Source organism: Carettochelys insculpta, chromosome 8 (assembly GCF_033958435.1).
Source record: "Carettochelys insculpta isolate YL-2023 chromosome 8, ASM3395843v1, whole genome shotgun sequence".
In the NCBI taxonomy this organism is placed as follows: Eukaryota; Metazoa; Chordata; order Testudines; family Carettochelyidae; genus Carettochelys; species Carettochelys insculpta.
The window spans coordinates 46859085-46879904 of NC_134144.1; the positions used below are offsets into that span (position 1 = coordinate 46859085).

General features: G+C 44.5%; 1 long non-coding RNA gene across 1 annotated transcript in view; it reads right to left on the minus strand.

Annotated features, from left to right (window-relative positions):
• Nucleotides 1-201: 201 nt before the first annotated feature.
• The window catches only part of LOC142016800 (uncharacterized), a 41816-nt gene continuing 21197 nt past the window's right edge, over nucleotides 202-20820 (minus strand). Inside the window, exon 3 of the long non-coding RNA XR_012646393.1 lies at nucleotides 202-451. This is a non-coding gene — a long non-coding RNA (uncharacterized LOC142016800). The remainder of the gene's footprint in view (nucleotides 452-20820) is intronic.

The following is a 20820-nucleotide window of genomic DNA, read 5'->3' on the forward strand; positions in this document are numbered from 1 at the left end:
AGAAGGCAATCAGATTGGTCAGGCATGACTTACCTTTGGTGAATCCATGTGGACTATTCCTGATCACTTTCCTCTCTTCCAAGTGCTTCAAAATGGATTTTTTGAGAATACCCTTCATGATTTTTTTGTAGAACTGAAGTGAAGATGACCAGTCTGCAGTTCACCAGATTCTCCTTTTTTCCTTTCTTTAAAGATGGGCACTACATTTGCCTTTTTCCAATTATCGAGGTCCTTTCCCAATCACCATGAGTTTTCAAAGATAATGGCCAATGGCTCTGTATTCACATCTGCCAACTCCCTTGGCACCATCGGATGCATTTGATCTGCCTCTATGGATTTGGGTATGCCCAGCTTTTCTAATAGTACTTTACCTGTTCTTTCTCCACTGAGGACTTCTCACCTCCTTCCCATACTGTGCTACCTAGTGCAGTATTCTGGGAGCTTACCTTGTCTGTGAAGACAAAGACAAAAAAGATTATTTCTGCTTTTCCCACATCATCTATCATCTGTCTTTTCCTCATCTGCCCCCCAAGCAATTTATGTCAGTTCCAATCTCTTTCCAATTTTAGTACTACTCCACATCAAAGAAACATTAGAGCTTCACAATACCAAATATAAACAAGATTTTAACATTTGGAAAACAATGGATTTCCCCATAACCTCATTCTGACGAATAGCCAAACCCTTTTAAATTTAGAAAAATGTCAGCCAGACACCCATACCTGGCACAAAAGATTTCAGCCCAAGCACTAAAAATCTGGCAAAGTTATAAGAAACTGAGAACAGTTTTGCATGTGAAATACCATGTAGCTTCAACTATAGTCATTTCTACCTTCATTGCCTATAATTACAATGGCAATCCCCATACACCAGGTTTTGCATTTTGTTTCAACCTTATTAGTATTCCCCTTTCTCTTGAATGACAGTTTGTCTTTGAGAATGTGAGATGATGCCATGTGACCAAACGAGTGCAGAGTGCTGGGAAACATGCCTGCTGGATTGCAGCAACCACAGGAGGAGAAATGAAGTGTTCACCTTCACTTATTTTAGCTGAACTATTAACTGTCCACATGAAATAATTTTTCAAGGATGATGACAATTCAGATTTGAATGTCTTTTTATAATTTATCCAGCAACAATACTTGTCGGGAAAAAAAGGTAGAGCATATTTTAAACATAAAGGAATTGGAACCATAATCTCATGGATAGGAAATAGAAAGTCTATGCTACCCTCAATATTCAGAATCATTAAGATGTCAGGAAGAGACTAATACTGACAACACTTATGATTCACACGTAGAAACCAGAATACTTTGCCTTATTCAAAATGATATAAATGGAGGCAGCTGAAACTATGCATAATTCCCGGATATGCTGGAAGGATTTTCCCATAAACCAAGCACTAGAAGGCACCACATCATTTTCCTCTGCCTCCTACAGTACTCTACAGGACTCACTCATCTTTATCATATGAGACAAACTAATAATAAAGAGTACTTGAAATCTCATCACAGTAACATTGGGGAAGGAGAGATAATAGCAATAACTGTCAGAGTATCTGCATCTTAGTCCTTTAAAAGGCTGTGAAAAATTATACTAAAAAGAAAGTTTTCTTTATCCTTCTCCTCTTTTGTTGCTCTGGCCAATTTATATCTTTTACAATAGAAAACATACAGGGCCAACTCTCAATCCCTTACTCATATGAGCAGTACTAATGATAGTGTGCACATGTTTATACAGGTTGCAGGATAATCCACAGCATGCAGATCACTCTCTGCTGGGTGTGTTGTAACTCAGTAACTGTTTTTATGTCTTAGACTCACTAATTTATTTTGCAGTTGCCAAGTGCCAAATCCCCAGTGAAATGATAGTATGAAAATAATCCAGTTTTAGCTGAGGGGGAGGGTGAAGGGCATCTAAAATGATAACCTCCTATGTTACTTCTGCACTCCTGATTACCTCAATGCAGTCACATAATTTATTTTTTTCCGGCAATTCACATTGGAATTATGATCATATCAGCTAAATTCTGGCAACATTTTTATCGGCAAAGCTGTGAAGCACTGTGAATTAAATATGGACCCAAGCCACATAATTCTGAGACAGATGCTAAGTTCCCAAAAGACAGTTTGGTCTAGGTTTTGTTTTGTCCAACACAGAGAAAGAGGTCAGGTGAAAAATTTTAATCCAAACCTAATTTTTTTTCCAAAATCATCAGTATTTTGATTTGGTAATGTTTTCAGATTTGCCTGTATTGAAAATTAAGGTTTTGAATTGTTGTTAATATGTAATTATAATACAGCAAAAGCTCAACTATCCAGCACCCAGATAACTGGCAGATTGTGTTAACCAGCATGCCACAGGCCAGCTAGGCTGGCTTCCACAGAACTGGTTACCCAGCTGGGGCTGGCTGCCACAGACCTGACTGACCATCCAGAGCCATATACCATGGGGTTGGTTACCTTGCTGGGTTGGCTGCCATGGGGCTGGCTGAGGAGCCAGTGGCAGTGGGACTGGTGGGCCCACTCCAATATCAGGAACATTTGGTTATCTGGCACTCCTCAGATGATCCCTGGGGTACCACATAAGCCAGAGAGAGACCAAGATGGCACAACCACCTCTACTTGTTCCAGCTGAATACTGAACACTACCTGGAATATAAGACTTTGTCACCACTGCCCTTTGTCTGTCCTTTTCCTTCCCTACATTATGTCATCTCTTTCCTCTTGTTCTTGTTTAATAAGTCAGGCACAGCCTGCCAAGCATTTTTTGGAAAACTGGTGTGAGCTGTGATCAGAAGGGCAATTACAAGCAATGCCCTACACAGCCTGTTGATGGTAGAAGTTTGCCAGGTCATGGAACTGGCTGCCACACCAGGTACTGTGCCTGTGCTTTTACAGCAATCAGGTTGTAAGTGAGACTCATCACTGGAGACTGAAGCTGCATTTTCTAGCTTTCCTGTTTTCTCTCCCCTTTTGTATGCCTTTATCTTGTCTTCAAGAAAAGAAGATAAGACTTTTAACAATGGTGCATCCAGCCCATGACAATTCACTTCTCTTTTCCTCCAAAATACAGTTGTTGCCATCTCTAATGCCATTTCAAATACTTGCAAATGGGTGGACAGCATGTTATTCTAAAAACTCTCCCACTGGAAGAAAAGGAAAGGAAGGATTGTTAAAATAAAAGCCTGACTTAATAATTTGCATTTCAAATGCTTAACTGTTTTTTTCTTCTTTTCTGTATCTTCAACAAAGGTCAAAAAGCGATTTTGATGGTGTGCTTACCATTGTATCAGGCAGGCTGTGATCTCTGTATTCCAATCCCCGACTCTCATTTAAAACTGTTTAATGCAGGGCAGTGACAGGATCACATTAACATCTTTGACTTTTTGGGAACCAGTTATTCCATCAAAAATAATACAACAGCATAAAGGTGGAGGGACATATAGCTACATATAACACCTCTGCAGCAGCGTGGCCAGGTGCATAGCCCATCATGTATCACATTGTCCCAGAATCAGAAAGAAGTAGAGGAGAGGGATTGAAGAGTTATAGAACTACAAGTAAACTGTACACAACCTGTCTCCAAATCACTGGAGTTTCGACTATTTTGATTTGGGTCTCATTCAACATCATATTAAATAATTAATTAGTAAATGAATCAGGGAAAGAATGCCTCCGCAGTCTGTTGGATAGGGGACTTACCTGAGAGGTGGGAAACTTGGTCAAATCTCTTCTCATCCTGCAGAGTGGGGAATTCATCTCCTATATTTTGAGTGGGTTTCCTAGCCAGTGGGCTAAACATTTTAAGGTAGGCCACCTCTGCAGGTGGTGGAGTTAGGCACATGTCTAAATGATTCTCACAAAAAACATCTTAAGAACTTAAGATACCCGATTTCAGTAGTGGGGTAACATGGATAGGCACTTCCCTGCAGCCCAGAGTTAGGTGCCTTTAACTTAGGGAGAGGAAGACACACCTCTTCTGTCAATCCCCTTCTCAGGTGCCCCTCTCCTCAGTCATAGTATAGGGAACCTAGGCCCCTGATAGGAAGCCACAAACCCATGATTTTCAAGATACCTAAAACTTAGATATGCTACTGCTCAGGATCACAATGTCTTAAGTCCCTTTGTGGAGACTGTCAGGTATGTCATCTGTGCTACAATATGCCAGAGAAAAAGTTGATGCCTACTGCAAAGTTCAATGAGGTGTCTGCCACTGTCATTTGTTGCTCCCGATAATTTGATGAGGCATGGATCAAAGTTTCAAAATGATGTTGCTATTTTGACTTACAATATTAAATGGTGGGTTTAGAATAGCTAGGAGGGTTTAGAGGTGACCTTCATAATGTTAATATCTTTCTTTTGAAACTATGAAATACTAGTTTCTCCTGTTTCTATCTAAATATTTTCCAGAGGACCATAGTGGAAATATTCCCAGGCCTCAATGGAGAGAAAGCTGCGTTCAGTCTTTCAGTTCCTAACACACTTATTAAAAGTTTTAACTTCCACTTTTTTCTCAAAACCAAAGAAAAGCAAAACATTTAAAATAATTTAACTAAATGATAATTTAACTAAATAATTTAACTAACTCTTAACTGAGGAGTGGGAAGATATATCTCTAGATTTTACAGTTGTGATGTCTTATAATTTCACTCAATTTTCAGGGTTCCGTAGGCACTTCTGATGAAAAAAAGCAAAGCAAGACTCAATATTTCTATTGGAAAAAGACAAGCAAGAGCAGTCTTTTTTGGAATAGAAACTCAAGAAGAGCAAAATAGCTTTAAGTTTTTCTCTTTTCATCATAAAAGAAGAAAAAAAGTTTGGTCTTTGTTTTCCTTTTATTTTTACAAACAATGTGTTTGGCATTTACCCTTTACAGTTATTGTGGAAAGCTAGCATCTAAGGAAATTGCAACAGCTTGAGAATAAAATTTAAAAAACACTCCAAAGACAGAGCTATAGGGAAATATATGGACATACATGGAGAACTAGTAAAATGTAAGGGCTAGACTGCATGGTGGGATGTTGTGCTCCACAGGGGTGTGATTTTTAAAACACACTATGGTGATATGCATTAATTGGTTTATAGACACTACTCCTGGTCTGCTTAAAAATCATACTCATAGATTGCATTTTTCTACAGTGTAGACAAGAGCAAAGTTCTTGTCATCACTCTCCTGCTTTGAACTTGTCTGCGTTTTCCTCATCATAATATGCAACAAATACTACCCACAAAAGCAGTAGGTCTGGAAAAGTAGCCGAAGCACTGAAGGAATGTTCATCTGGCTCCCTGACTGATAAGCAGCATGTTCTGTTAATCGCCAGTGTACAAGATAATGAAGTTATTATTGAAGCTGGCTGTTATCTTTTGGCTAACATTTTCACAGTGTGATTACACAATTATGCACTCACATAACAGCTTCTCCTTCTTGGTGATGGTTAACTGCTCTAATGATAACTAAAATAGACACCATAAATCATTTGCTGGGCACCTAGGGTCAAATCCAGCCCTCACCGATAGCCATGCCGGTTCTGAGTCCTTGGATGTCAACGCTAGAGATTTATGTTAGTAATAAGTGCAGCAGACAGCTTTTTAGGCACCAGGAGCTTAAACAATTCATCTTCTCTAAACCAGTAATCGCATGCATCCCCCAAAATGTGCCAGGGGCAAGAAAAATGCTCTTGGTTGGGAGAGAGGAGGAAAAAAACCCATAGCCATGAAACAAAATTATAACCCTTCTGTGCGGATGTCAGTGAAGCGCATCTCTGTTGTACTCTGTGCAGAGGGTACTATTACTGTAAATGATTGTAATAGTGTGTAGTATCTAATTAGGTATTTATCTATCCTACAGGATGTAATGGGCCCCCAACAAATTATGAAAGTCATACTGTGCCAATATCTAGTTGAAGTGTTCATTGCTGTCTGAGCTTGTCAAAACACAGACCAATGTTTGGAATGGAATATTTACATGAGCTCACAAGAATGATCTAACTCTCCTCCCACTGAAGACAAAGGCAAGAGTGCCCTTGACATCAACAGCAATACATTTATGCCAACATAAGCATTTCACTGAGTCCTTTGAGCACTTTATTCCATAGTGAACCTTGCTTTCCAATCTTTATGCAGTAGAATAATCCTGCAGTGTCTGGGCTTCTAAAAAAAACTACAAAGGGTGAAATTCTGTGTTGCACCTCCAGGAAGTACAGCACAGAAAGCACAATCTAGGAGGAAGGATGCTAACAATGGCTTTAAATGATCCTTTTCACCCTCTGGCTTCTAAAATTCTGCAAGGGCTGCAATGGCCCCCAAAGAAACTTGAACAGTCTTAAAGGCTAGTTTAATTTCTGGCAGCTTTCCTGATGTTGTTTATAGAATCATAGCATCATAAAACACTAGACCTGGGAGAGACCTCCAGAGGTCATCAAGTCCAGCCCCCTGTCCTCATGGCAGAATCAAGCACTTTGTATATCATCCCTGTTAGCTATTTATCTAACCTGTCCTTCAATATCTCCAATGATGGAGATTCTACAATCACCATAGACAATTTATTCCAGCACCACCACCCTAACAGGAAATTTTTCCAAATGTCCAACCTAAACTTCCCTTGCTTCAATTTAAGCCCATTGCTTCTTGTACTATCATCAGAGACTGAGGAGAACAATTTTTCTCCCTCCTCCTTGTAATACTCTTTTAGGTACTTGAAAGCTTCTCCTTTCCAAACTAAAAAAGGTCATATTTTCTAGACCTTTATTAACTTTAAGTGCTTTTCTCTGGACCCACTCTAATTTTACCATATCTTTTTTAAAATTTGGTACCCATGATTGGACTGAGGACGAATCACAGCACAGCATAGAGCAGAAGAATTACTGCTGGTATTTTGCTCACAACACTCCTATTAATACAACCCAGAATCACATGTGCTTTTTTTGCAAGTGTCACACTGTTGAATCGTATTCAGCTTGTTGTCCACTTGACCCTTAGATTCCTTTCTGCAACACTCTATTCTAGGGAGACACTTACCATTTGGTAAGCATGAAACTGGTTGCTCCTCCCCACGTGGAGTACTTTGCATTTGTCCTTATTGAACTTAAACCTGTTTTCTTCAGACCATTTCTTTACTTTATCCAGATCATTTTGAATTCTGACCCTATCCTCCAAAGCAGTTGCAACCCCTCCCATCTTGATATCATCTGCACACTTGATAAGCCTACTTTTCTATGCCATTACCTAAATAATTGATGAAGATATTGAACAGAACTTGTCCCAAAACTGAACCCTGTGGAACTCCACTTGTTATTTCCTTCCCAGTTATGCCCCCACCTGATAGTAGTGCCATCTAATCTCCATTTCCATAGTTTACTGATAAGGTCATATGATACTATATCAAATGCTTTACTGAAGTCTATGTATACCACAACTGCCACTTCCCCTTTATGCACAAGGCTTGTTATCCTACCAAAGAAACCTATCACGTTGGTTTGACATGATTTGTTCTTGACAAAACTATGCCAACTGTTACCTATAATCTTACTTGGCAGATGAATTCCTTAGTTATTTGCTTCATCATCTTTCCTGGTACTGAAATTCAGTTGACTGGTGTGCAATTTCCTGGGTTGTCCTTATTTCCTTTTCACAGATAGGCATCATATTTGCCCTCTTCCAATCTTCTGGAATCTCTCCTCACTTCCATGATGTGCAGTACAAGCCAGAACAGCCATAGCCAGTGTACCTGACACTTTCCACTTCTGGCTTGTCCCCCATTCCAGATCTTGTATTGGGATGGTTCTAACAATTCTGGCACTAAGGTATTTCTCCCTTCTCCTAGCATGCTTTTTACCCCTGTACAACATCATAATAGCTATTTCTTAAATAGCACTGTCAAAGCATTTTTCAGAGGAGACTAGCATCATGCCCATTTTATAGATGGAGGAAGTGAGGCATAGAGAGGTGAAGTGACCAAATTTTCCAGGCAGGCCAGCATTAAAGCTGATAATAAAACTCCTGTCCCTTGAGTCCAAGTCCATTGCTGTAGTCACTAGGAAAATCTCTTGCCAGCTATCTTAATTTAAATTTTCAAAAAGAAAATTATATACTTGCTTTTGGTAAAGCCTCTGTTTTACGTTTATATTTAAAGCTTTCAGTTCTTGACAGTGACCCTTTAAAGAGAAATGGCTTTGCTAAAAGTGCCAAATAATGCCAGTTTAATCAGCCACAGTTGCCAATATGCACAGCTAAGTTCCTGATGTATAGCCCTAAACAGGTCAGAGCTAGGGCCATAGCATAAACAACGAGTTTCAGCACAGCAGGTGATAATAAATGATGTATGTCTGAAATGAGAGAGTTGCTGCTTACCCAGGGAACATATCAACAGTGCTGTGCAATCTTTGCTCTACCAAGTTGTTTGTGTTACTGTTTCGTTCAGATGCAACCTAAACAGTTCCCAGAAGATTTGAAGACTGATGATACAATGTAACAACAAGCTCTTGACTTTCCATTTTCTTCTCCTTTACTTGCCTTTCTGCCTGACTTCACTGACGATGTTGATGTTTTTGCATTCAATGGCATAGAAATGGCTCCTTTGAGAGCACACCTAGGCCGCATCTACATGTGCCGGCTACTTCGAAGTAGTGGCGCCAACTTCGAAATAGCGCCCGTCGCGGCTACATGTGTTGGGTGCTATTTCGAAGTTAACATCGACGTAAGGCGGCGAGACGTCGAAGTCGCTACCCCCATCAGGAGATGGGAATAGCGCCCTACTTCGACGTTCAACGTCGAAGTAGGGAATGTGTAGTCATTGCGCGTCCCGCAACATTGAAATAGCAGGGTCTGCCATGGCGGCCATCAGCTGAGGGGTTGAGAGACGCTCTCAACCCCTGCCCCTGAGCTTGATGGCCGCCGCGTGCAGCGGCCCCTTAAAGCTCCCTGCACTCTGCCTTCCTGTGCAGGAAGCTGAGAGAGTGTGCAGGTGGCAGCCCAGCCACGCGGCCAGCCTGCACGCTCTTCTGCAGCCAGGAAAACCCCCCAGCGCTGCGATGGCCGCTCCCCAGCCCCCTAAGCACCCCCAGGGCACCCCCCACAAGGGGATCCAGGGCTCACAGGCTGGCAGCCAGGCCGGGAAGTGGCAGTGGGGCCCATCCTGGACGGAGGCCGAGCTTCGGGACCTGCTGGGGCTCTGGAGTGAGGAGGAGGTGCTCCAGGTAATGGGGAGCAAGAGGCGGAACGCGGATGCGTTCGCTCAGCTGGCCAAGGGCCTGGCCGCCCGGCGTCACCCTGCCCACACTCCGGATCATGTACGCAGTAATGTGAAGGAGCTGCGGCAGGGTTACGCCCAGGCTCGGGATGCAGCCGGCCGATCTGGGGCCGCCCCCGTCACTTGCCCCTTTTACAGGGAGCTCAGGGCCATCCTGGGCCCCCGGCACACCTCCTCCCCTTCAGCCACTCTTGATACCTCGGCCGACGAGCCCCAGCAGGCCCCGGAGGCAAGCCCCGCACCCTGGGGGCCCCCCCAGAAGCCCACCCCTTGGGGCACCGGAGGAGGAGGAGGAGGAGGGGGAGTCCTCCTCCAGCGATGCCGGGCTCCGGATTCACATCCCGTCTCGGAGCTCCAGCAGGGCGTCTGCCCACCGGGTGTCCCCCGACTGTGGGAGTGGACCATCAGGTATGTACCCCCCTCCGATGCACAACCCCGGGGTTGAGGGGCGGGGATAATAGATATGACCAGGGACCTCCACGTGCCCAGATGACCATGGCCCCAAGGACAGCAGTGGCATGTCCCTCCGAAGAGTGCATCAGCCCCTGCCTCCCAGCACGACAGTCCCATGCCCCATCCCTGGGCCTGGGGGAAGCAGAACCTCTAGGATCCCCCAGGGGGAGGGGTTGGGACAGCCATCAGCAGCAGCAGCAGCATCTCCCGGGGATGGGGATGGGGAACCAGCAGCAGAGGGGTGGGGGGACAAGGGCCACGGCTTGGGGCCCACACTAACGGCTGTCTCCACTCTTCTTCCCTCGCTCCTGTGTTCCGCAGCTGCACCATCGGAAGGACCAGAGAGCGCTGGCGAGGTGTCAGTGGTCCCAGACAGCCCACCGGGGCCATCACTCCAGGCCAGCCCCTCGGCGGAGGACCAACCAGCCCCACGGCGGGGACGACAGGGAACCCAGCACCACCACCCGACGGCGATGGACCCCCAGCTGCTGGCCATCCATCATCAGCAGCTGGAAGTCGCCGAGCAGCAGCTGCGGGTGGAGGAGTGGCACCTCCAACTCCAGGAGCAGGCGCTGGCCTGGCGCCAGGAGGCATGGGGGGCCTTTATGCGGACATTCGACCATATTGCGGACTACCTGGCCCCCCATGCCGCGCCGGCCGCCACTGTGCCTGCCCTGCCTGCTCCACCCGCTGCTCCACCCACTGCTCCATCCGCTGCGCCATCCGCCATCACACCGCCACCCACCACCGAGGGCCTTTCCGCCGAGGGGGACCCGGGGCCAGCTGACACCCACTGGCCTTATCTCCCGGTCCACCCGGCCCCCAGCCAGCCCCGGCCATGGCTGAGGCCAAGGCGTGGGTCACGGCTGCCCACCCCCAGCGCTGGACATTAGGGGGTGTGGGGCCCAGGACATGGCTCCCCTCTCCTCCTTTGTATATATCCCCTTCAGTTTAGTGTTATTTTGTAAATAGTTTCTATTAGACCCCTGTTGTTATGCTGATCCCTGCCCTCCCATGTACATAGTTCTCCCCTTCCTTGTCTTCCCCTTTCATCTTATCTTATTTATAATACATATATATAATTTTGATTTTGCCTGTAAATAGTTAGTCATGATAATAATAATAAGAGTTCAACAGATATTTGATATGACGAACAAATGTCTGCTTTTATTTACAAGAAAAGTGTGGGGGGGTGCTCTTGGGTGCTCTGTGGTGTGGGCGTAGGGGCAGGGAGTGTTGTGGAGGATGGGGGGGTGCAGTGCGGGGTCTGCCAGCGTTCACCCCGCAGCCTTGTCGAACTGGGCCCGCAGGGCATCCCGGACCCGGGTCCCTTCGGGGTCCACCTGGCGACTGGGGCAGCGGGTGGCTGCACATCGGCCCTGCCGGCCTCCACAGCCCAGCCCAGAAAGAAGGCCTCCCCCTTGCTCTCCACCAGGTTGTGGAGTGCGCTGCACGCGCCCACAATCTGGGGGATGTTGATGGGGCCTGCATCAAGACGGGTGAGGAGACACCTCCAGCGCCCTTTGAGGTGGCCAAATGTGCGCTCCACCACCTGGCACGCGTGGTTCAGGCGCATGTTGAAGCGCTCCTGGCTGGCTGACAGGTGGCCCGTGTACGGGTGCATAAGCCAGGGCCGGAGGGGGTATGCCTCATCTGCGATGATGCAGAGGGGCATGGTGATGTCCCCCACAGGGATCTCCCGCTGGGGGATGTAGGTCCCCGCCTCCATCCGGTGGCACAGGCCCAAGTTCCGGAATACCCGGGCGTTGTGGGTGCTGCCAGGCCAGCCCACATAAATGTCCAAGAAACGGCCCCGGCTGTCCACCAAGGCCTGGAGGACCACAGAATGGTAGCCCTTCCTGTTTAAGTAGCATCCTCCACTGTGCTCCGGGGCACAGATGGGGATGTGGGTCCCATCCAGAGCCCCGAAGCAATTGGGGAAGCCCAGGGTAGCAAAGCCCACGGTGGCGGCATCCGTGTCCCCAAGCCTCACGAGCCTGTGGAGGAGCAGGGCATTGATGGTGCAGACAACCTGCAGGGGAAGCACATGGGAGAGCACCAATGAGGGATGTGCAGGGTGTGTGTGGCCTTCCCCTGCCAGGGCTCCCCTCCCCTCCCCTCCCCTGCCAGGGCCCCCCTCCTCTCCCCTCCCCTGCCAGGGCTGCCTCCCCCTCCCCCCCATGGGTCCTCTTACCTCCATGAGGACAGCCCCGACGGTGGCCTTGCCAACGTCAAACTGCTGGCCCATGGATCGGTAGCTGTCTGGACTGGCCAGCTTCCAGACAGTGATGCCGACCCATTTCTCCACACTGAGGGCACACCGCATGAAGGTGTCCTGGTGCCTTAGTGCGGGGGTGAGCCACTGGCATAGCTCCATAAATGTCTGCTGGCTCATGCGAAAGTTCTGGAGCCAGCGGTCGTCGTCCCACTCTCCGAGCACCAGCCGCTCCCACCAGTCGGTGCTCGTGGGGTAGCTCCACAGCCGGCGGCGTATGAGGTGGGGTGGGGTGGGGTGCTGCAGGGTTGGGGGTTGCGTCCTCCTCCCCTTCAGGCAGCTCCTCCTGTGTGGCAAGGAGGTGCTCAGCTGCCTCCTGCATGGCATGGAGCAGGGCGAGCACTGCTCCTACGGGGCGGCTGGGTGGACCTCTGGCTACTGCTGCTGCTGCTGCTGCTGGGGGTCCATGACTGCGTCGCTCAAGGTGTGCGTGCCTATGGCTCAGCAGACCGCATGCTGTGCAGGCTGCGTGTGTCTGGGAGGGGCCCTTTAAGGGAGCGGCTAGCTGTTGCCCCGGAAGGGCTAGTCCGCCCTGTGACCCTGTCTGCAGCTGTTCCTGGCACCCTTATTTCGATGTGTGCTACTTTGGCGTGTAGACATTCCCTCGCAGCGCCTATTTCGATGTGGTGCTGCCCAACGTTGAACGTCGATGGCACCAGCCCTGGTGGACATGTAGACATTATTCATCGAAATAGCCTATTTTGATGTATCGTGCACATGTAGACGTAGCCCTAGGCTCCTTCACAAAAGCATCTTTAAATAAAATCTTTAATTATAAAGAGACTGTTCCTCCAGTTTTTTTGCTTTGTCCACTTCTAAAACTGGTGTTATCTATGGGTCTCTTTTGCATGATGACATGCAGTGTGATTGGTGCAACTTCACTGAAGTCAGTGGAGTAGTTCACATGTACACCAGAGTGGCATGGGCCCTAATATGGAGTGACAGATTAAAGTGATTGTAAAAAATTTCTCATCACCTTGAGAAACTAGTAATATTGGCTACCTCCATCTCCTCTCATTCAGAAGCCCAGACCCCAAAAGACAACATAAATACCTAGTCTTTCAGTTCCCAGGTACAAATAACTAAATTTCCTCTGCAAATCATTTGCCCCACATATTGAATACTTTTAATGACTTGGGCCCTGACTCAACACACTTTGGCTATGTCTACACTTGCCCCCTTCTTCGAAAGGGGCATGGTAATCAGCCAGAGTGGAGAATACTAATGAAGTACTGAGATGAATATGCAGCGCCCCATTAGGCTAATTCTCCCCATGGCAACTTCAAAGTTGCAAACTTCAAAGCACCAGCATGCCGGGTAGCCCCGGGAACTTTGAAGTACCCGCACAACTTCAAAGTGTCCTTATTCTCTTTGGGCTACACGGCATGCAGGTGCTTCGAAGTTTGCAACTTCAAAGTTGCCGTGGTGAGAATTAGCCTAATGAGGTGCTGCATAGTCATCACAGCACTTCATTAGTATTCTCTGCTCAGGCTGATTACCATGCCCCCTTTGAAGACACAGCCGTTAAGATTGAAGGAAAATAAACTGGTGTTCTTTATGGCACTTTCCCATTTAAACCCTATCCTCTCAGATGCATGCCAGTATAAATTTATCAGCAAAACATCCCTCATAATTTCAAAAGGAAAAAACTGGTAGATATTGGATTTGTCAATCATTTCTTCCATTCAGAGAAAATGCAATCTGCGTAAAATGAGTTACAAACCACGCTAATGTCATCCAACTCCCTAGTTGCTGAGCTAGAGCTAACTTTGAGGTAAAATAGCTCTCAATAATACAGGCTGAGAAAAGGAATAATGTCTTAGGTATTGTAAACTTCCACAGAGTGTAATCTTCAGATGCACAAAAGAAAAAATTCAGATAGCCAATGTGGAATCTGCTCTCATTTCAACATTGCTGATCCCACAAGAGAAGTAAGCATCAAATATCCATGAAGACCTGTGACTGAGTGAGGTGGTGTATATACCCCATCCACCCCATCCTTCTGTAGGGTGGATTGTGGGTGTGGTGGCACCATGTGTACTATCTACCAGACTGTCGTGGGACTCAATGGTCAGAGTCAAAGAGACTGCCTTTGGGTTCTGGACTGCACAGCCTAATAGACCAAGACAATATGGCTGTCCTTAAGTGAAGGACACGGTGATCTAGTGCCCAGAGTCAATAAAGCAGCCCTCAACTGCAGGGTTGATTAACCAATGGTCAAAGTCAACTTGGTGACCCACCAGATCCAAGAAGCGCCACCAAAGTGGAGGCTTCTAGCAGGGATAGAGAGATCCCTTCTACAACTCTCCACCAAATATGTTATGCTTATAAAAGCACATGGAATCTTGTTAATGAAACAAAGCCATACACCACATTCAACTAAAATACAAAATAAATATTAAAAAAATCAGCATACATTCATACCACACATTCCCCGCAAATGTTGTGTAGCTAGTGTTATAGTTATCAGTACTTACTGTTTCTCAAATCAGGCTAGTGATCAGCTAGACCAAGCCTGATTAGGGGAGTTTGGTCTCAGCTGGATGCAGCCAAAACTCTGTACTTTCAGAATGACCCAAAGCTCCTCGGCTCTGACCCATCTTTTATAGCACCAGATCCTCATGTAAGCCTATGGACTCTGCCGTGTCAGGTGTGGATTGTTAATTACAAAATGGTTCTGTTCACAGTTCTTTTCCAACAATACCATATTGCTTCAGTTCAAGGCAATTCAATTTTAATCTGCATTTTCTCCATAGTGGCACATTGCCCTATGGGACCTGTGCTTAGAGAGCTTGATGTCTGTCCCCTCATCCTTCACTTAGGCAGGCTCCCTGGCCAGACTGTGTTCAACATGGTGCACCCAGAATCATCTGACTCCCATGATGTGGCACACAGATGGATCAGCAGAAAATCTGCATTGCCTTAGGGGCACTGTAATGTTCCAGGGAGCCCAGAACACAGGAGAGAAGAAGAGGCTTGAATTATAACTGTCAGAGGGTAATGCACAAGAGAAATATAATTTATTATATATTCAAAACTAAATATTTCACATAATTTCCAAAACAACCATATATTCTGATCTGGGTCAAACTGACCCAATATGGAATATTTCATTTCCATTTTCCCAAGGGAAAACATGAAAATTTCCAGAAAAGGTAATACAATTGCAGAAAATCAGTCTGACAGAAAATTCTTCAGTAACTGGCAGCACTTGCTTTTCAAAATTACACTGGAGCGAACTGAAAATGTTACTGTTTGGAATGTGGCTTTCCTACAGCTGGAAAGTAATACTAGGGGACAGGAAGGTGCTGGCAGAAGAGTATCAAGTAAACAGGACTTTGTTGCAAGACAAATTAAATAGGTTATGAAGGAGTGTGTTAGTTATTATAGTCATAGCCATTTAGTAGCTGGAAGGGGCATGTAAAGAGTTAAAATTGGTCTTCCTTACTACCTTGCTAACTCCTGTAATAGTGAAGGGGATAGTTGTAGGTTTAGTCTGTGTTTCAGTGGCTATCCTTTCCAAATGACAGATTGTGATGCTATCATAATGCCAAATCAAGCTAGGGCTGCTGGCTAATTCATTCAGATGCTAATAGAAATCAAAGGAGCATCAAAAGGCGTAATAGTATATCCTGACCACTTCACTTGTATGTTAATTTAGTTCAAATGATATGTTACCAACATTGCCTTCACTTATGTATAACTTATTCATATGTCACAGGTCCAATGGGCTTAAAGATCAGAATCCAATGCTGTTAGAAATTTAAATTTGATATTGAGAATTTTAAGGGTTTAAAATTAGTCACAGTAGGTGAATAACAATCATATGTGGGTCTTGACTCCAAATAATGTTAAAAAACTATGTGAAGAAAGGGGATTATCAGTTAAGAATCAGATCAGGTACTAAGAGCTGTGTTCATGTGTAGCCAGACAAAATCTCCCCACTACAGACCAGCTTTTGCCTCCCCTCTAAGGTGCCACAAGGCACTGAACAGCAGTTAAACAGCACAGTCTTTGATGCCTTCCTAAAGGGGCCCAGATGTGCTGGCTCCTCGTGACCCTGAGGAACTGAAAACACAGATAGAGGGCTAGCGGGCTAACCGTTAACGAAGGGCCTCAGAGAACGGCCCTTGGCTGGCATTAATGGAGTGATGCGCCCACACAGCCATCCCAGAAGAGAAATCTCCGCCCTTGTAAAAGAATGTCCTGTACTCCCAAATTCTTTATCTCCTATCTTACAAGTGCAAATTAAGTAAGAATTGCCCTTGTAAAAACTGGCATCACAAAAGACAGACCAGTATGATCTGGCACCATAGATAAGAAAGAGAATACGTAACCCAAGGGGTATAAAGATGGGCCCAGCAGCACTCTGACTCTGAGTGCATCTTCACCAACTACCTGCTGGTTGGGTCAGGTGATTGCCTCCTGAGGTCCGCAACTGGGGACTCCCAACCTCGTATTCATTTTTCCGTGGAATTGAGTAACCGATCCTGCCTTGGCTACGCTGGTATTGAGACACGCAAGGAGGGTGAGATATACTCATGTTAAGGAGGGTAAGATGTACCCACATTAAGGTCTCCTTTTGGTGCACACAGTTAAAGAATTAGAGCTCTATAGATAGATGCTGTTGCATTAAGACGTCGTGGTATTGAATTGTAACGTAACCTGTTAACACTTGTACTCTGCTAGCATATAAGAAGCAGACAATAGCCTTTTGTAACTGCACACTTATAACCGTAGCTTAATAAACTTGTAACTAGTTAAGATCTCAGCCTGACTGCTGTTACTCTTTGTCACTGAAACACAGCCAGCACAATAAAAAGAACTTTAACTGTTTGGTTACCACAGCCTGGCCATAGGTGAGAGTGCTAAGAGCCTAGCGTAGAGTCGTGCCGCCTCCACGGGGCAGACTCCTGGGGCGCCCGTCAGCCAATCCTGGTTGCCCGCTGCGACAGGACAGTGCGTCCTAGCAGTTGAAGTCTCGGGTGTGGAAAGGCTCTTAGTGCTACCATTGGGGCACCCGTCAGCCAATCTTGGTTGCCCGCTGCGATGGAGCTCCCTGCTCTAACAGTAAAAGACTCGGGTGTTTAGGACCCTGGGGCATCCATCAGCCTGGCCCAGGCTGCCCACTTTGAAGGAGCCCCGCGCTCTGGCAGTTAAAGACTCGGATGGTAACAAGGGCATAGTTGGTACCTTACCGCACATTACGCGGCCACTGGCTAACATCCTGGGCCATGACCAAAAAGCAGAGTCTAGGAACCTCCATGGCCCAGATGCTGCAGATGTAGGAATGACTCAGTGGAGGAACATGGAAGCCAAGAAACAGTGTATGCATGAAATGAGGATGGTGGAACTCCTGGGGATGGAGAAGAAATTTCTGAGATGGAAAAGAAAGCTGAGGCAAGCACCAAGATAGCCACTAGAGAGACAAGCAGCAGCTAGGAAATAAGTTCATGTGCCACAGCTGGAAATTCACACAGGTCTACAATATCATCTCTGTTTTTATGCTCAGAATATTTCAACGGAGGACATTTTGAAAAGCTATAGACATTTGTGCCCTGAACTGCCATAGTGAAGGGAACGTGCGTTTTGCCATTACTTTCAATAGGAACAGAAGTCAATCCTAAGCAGTGAGGTTGATGCTGAGCTTATCACATATTGTAGGGCCCAGCTGGAACATTTCTAGTAATGCCACGTGGAGTTGGCTGAAGGTCTTCTTGATGAGTTAGTTTATCAAATTATAGTTAAGCTTGAAGTCATTACATTGTTATCAGTAAATATTGACAGTGGTCAATTTCACTGTACACACAGAGAAACTAATGAAAAAGTATTTCCATTAACAATAATCAAAGATCACAGACAGAAAGAAAAAAATCCAGAATCTGCAGTTGTATTTAAGGCCAAATTTTTGGCCTATGCTGACAATTTGGCTATGTCTATAATACAGCAGTCTTTCAAAAGAAGTTCTTCTGGAAGATCTCTTCCAAAAGAACTTCTGTCAAAAGAGTGCATCCACACACTGGATGTTTTGAAAGATCCCCTTCTTTTGAAAAAATATTTTGAAAGAATTTGCTAGTATAGATGTAGCCTTTGTGCTTGAATGGTTTGAAGAAAGCTTTCCACTTTGTGAAGCTCAACCTCTGTCATTAAATAATTATTGTCTTTCCCACCTTCCAATTTTCTGAAAATGAAAATTGAACTAGAAAAAATGCTGACAAACATCAATATTATCCCTCAAAATTATTAAAAAATAAACACCTAATTAAAATGAACATTGCCCCACCTACTTATACTGTATTTCACATTGAAATAACTCATTCCAGGATGAAATCCTTTTTCAGTTATGCAGCAGAGTTAACAGACCAGTTATTCCTGTAAATTGTGTGTGTAACAAATTACTGACTTGCAGCTACAAACCAGCATTTTATAGTAGCCTTAATAGAAGTTCTTAGAAAGTTTCTTAAGACAAGAGCTTCTGCAGTAGAAAGAGGAGATCTCTATAATTTGCCAGTGAACTTTGAAATGAAATATTGATTCACTTAGTCATACAGTAACAGGGTAGGTCAAGAGATAGCTAGAACTCTTTATAACTCATAATAATAAATTATTAATCTTGCTCAATAGTTCAGAAATATTTACAAGTTGATTAAGTTGATTTATATTTACATTCCAGTAACATTTGTTATTAACTATTTCAGAATTTTAATAAAGATTCTAATTTTTAAAAGTGTACTAATATTTTCCAAGACAGAAGAAAATCAAATTATAACTGTTTGCTGATTCGCCTATGTATACTGTTAGAGAGGAGGCTAAGGAGTGTGATATGTATGTATGAGAGTGTGTTGACCCTGCCCTCCAGTGCCCAAAAAGAAACAAATCCATTCCTCTGATTCAGTCTGTCACCTGTGTATTACCCTAGATGGCTAACTCCCTGTCCCTTAATCCAATAATGAGTCAAAAGAATGATTCAAAACAGAATTAAATGTATTAGCGATTAATTTACAATATTGGGAGAGGAGAAAAGAGTTAGTAAACAATAACCAATTGAATATAATATATAATTGTGGAAAAGTGACCATCCCAGCAGGCATGAAGCCCAGATCCAACACAGTTACCCTGGACAAACAACATGGTAAGTATACTTGACTATAGAGACCTGATCTCGTTGATCAATAAGTGGTTTCCATCGGGATCACGAGTGCTCAGGACCGACAACCTGTATACTCCATGGAGTCCTCAGGGAGGATCACTACGGAGTCCCTTGTCAGTGAATTCACTGAAGGAGGACAGCTGGCATGTGCTATGATAGATGGACAGGACGATGATCTGCTCCTTCTGCTTTCTTGACAGAAAGTAGAGGGACAGCCATGGACAATATGAAGACCCGCACTCACTCTGCCACTGAGACAGATAGTGTGCTGTGGTGGATAGTGATGGACAGCCCGCCCTGTAACATAAGTCAATCTTTTCCAGATTCCTTGGCAGGAAAACCTGTACCTCATGATCCCTTGGCAGGAAAACAGTTCTGAAGTAAATGGAATGCTCAGGAAAAAGGGCGGGAAACCCAAGTTAGTTCTGGTTCCCAGTTATCAGTGACTCACAATTCTGGAAAGCTGAGCCCAAAATGAAATCTCAGTCAGGTGGTACAACTCCATTTTGAATGTGACAACATAATAATTGTAACTACAAATCAGATATTTAAAACTTGTTTAAAACAACTTCTATCAATATGCTTTATTTTAATCAGGTAAATAGTCCCTCTGATTTCAGTGGAACCAGATAAAAAATGTCTTTGGGATTTGTTAGCCTTGGCCCCATGGTTATGGAGAACACTGTTGGGCATTGGAATCCATAGTAGTGAATTCATCGGGCATGGAAATCGAAGATAGGGAACTCCCTTTGTATTGGCTTAGGTCGTAGGGTATGCTGGATTATGTTTGTGCCAACAAACAGTGCGTTGGAGGATTCTTTGTTCGACCAAAATAAGACTACCACTAAGATGTCCAATTACTAAGACATGGTGAGAATTAAAATAATTTACACAATATATAATTAGGTAAAAATGGGTTAAAAATTAATTCTGTTTACTCCTCTTGAATATGTTCATAATTCATGCAACATGAAAAATACCCTGAACCACTGTACTTCTGAACTCTTTACATTTTTTATACACATGCATATATTGTATTCTACTGAAAACTTGCACCAAGTGAAAAACTTCTCTGTGGCTATGACTATTTCCTTATATTGGTTATTATTTTGTTTTCTGCACTTGTTAACTGTTAGGTGAAACAGTTGTAGGAGGACAAGAAGGTGGTCAGAAAAGGTCATTGTCTTTTGGTGTTTCTAAAATTTCTTACATACTCTCTGGTCTACAAAGAAATTGATCACCATATGGAATTTTGTTGCCAAGGCTCAATGGGAATATCATTCTGATGCATTTTAAGTCTGATATCATTTCTATACAGATAATCTGCATGCAATGTGCCATTTGTCTTCAAACTGTCTACAGTTTTTCATTAAATATATACTGCTTACAAGCCACCTCCAAAACAAAAACAAATCAGTGGATTAGAATACTTACAAAGAAAAAATATGGATACATAGTTTGTTCCAGCAGTGTACATTCAGTTGCAGTATGAATTTTAGTCTGTATTGAATATATGAATTGGTTTTCAGATATTGTTCAAAATATTCATGTTACAAAGTTTAAATAGCATATTACAAATTTAATTAATGCAGCTCTTTATGTGCTGGAGTAACATTCTTTATGTTTTCTTCTGACTACGAAAAACTAAAATTAGAGATTCCCCCCAACCAAACTATGTAAAGCAGAGGTGTTA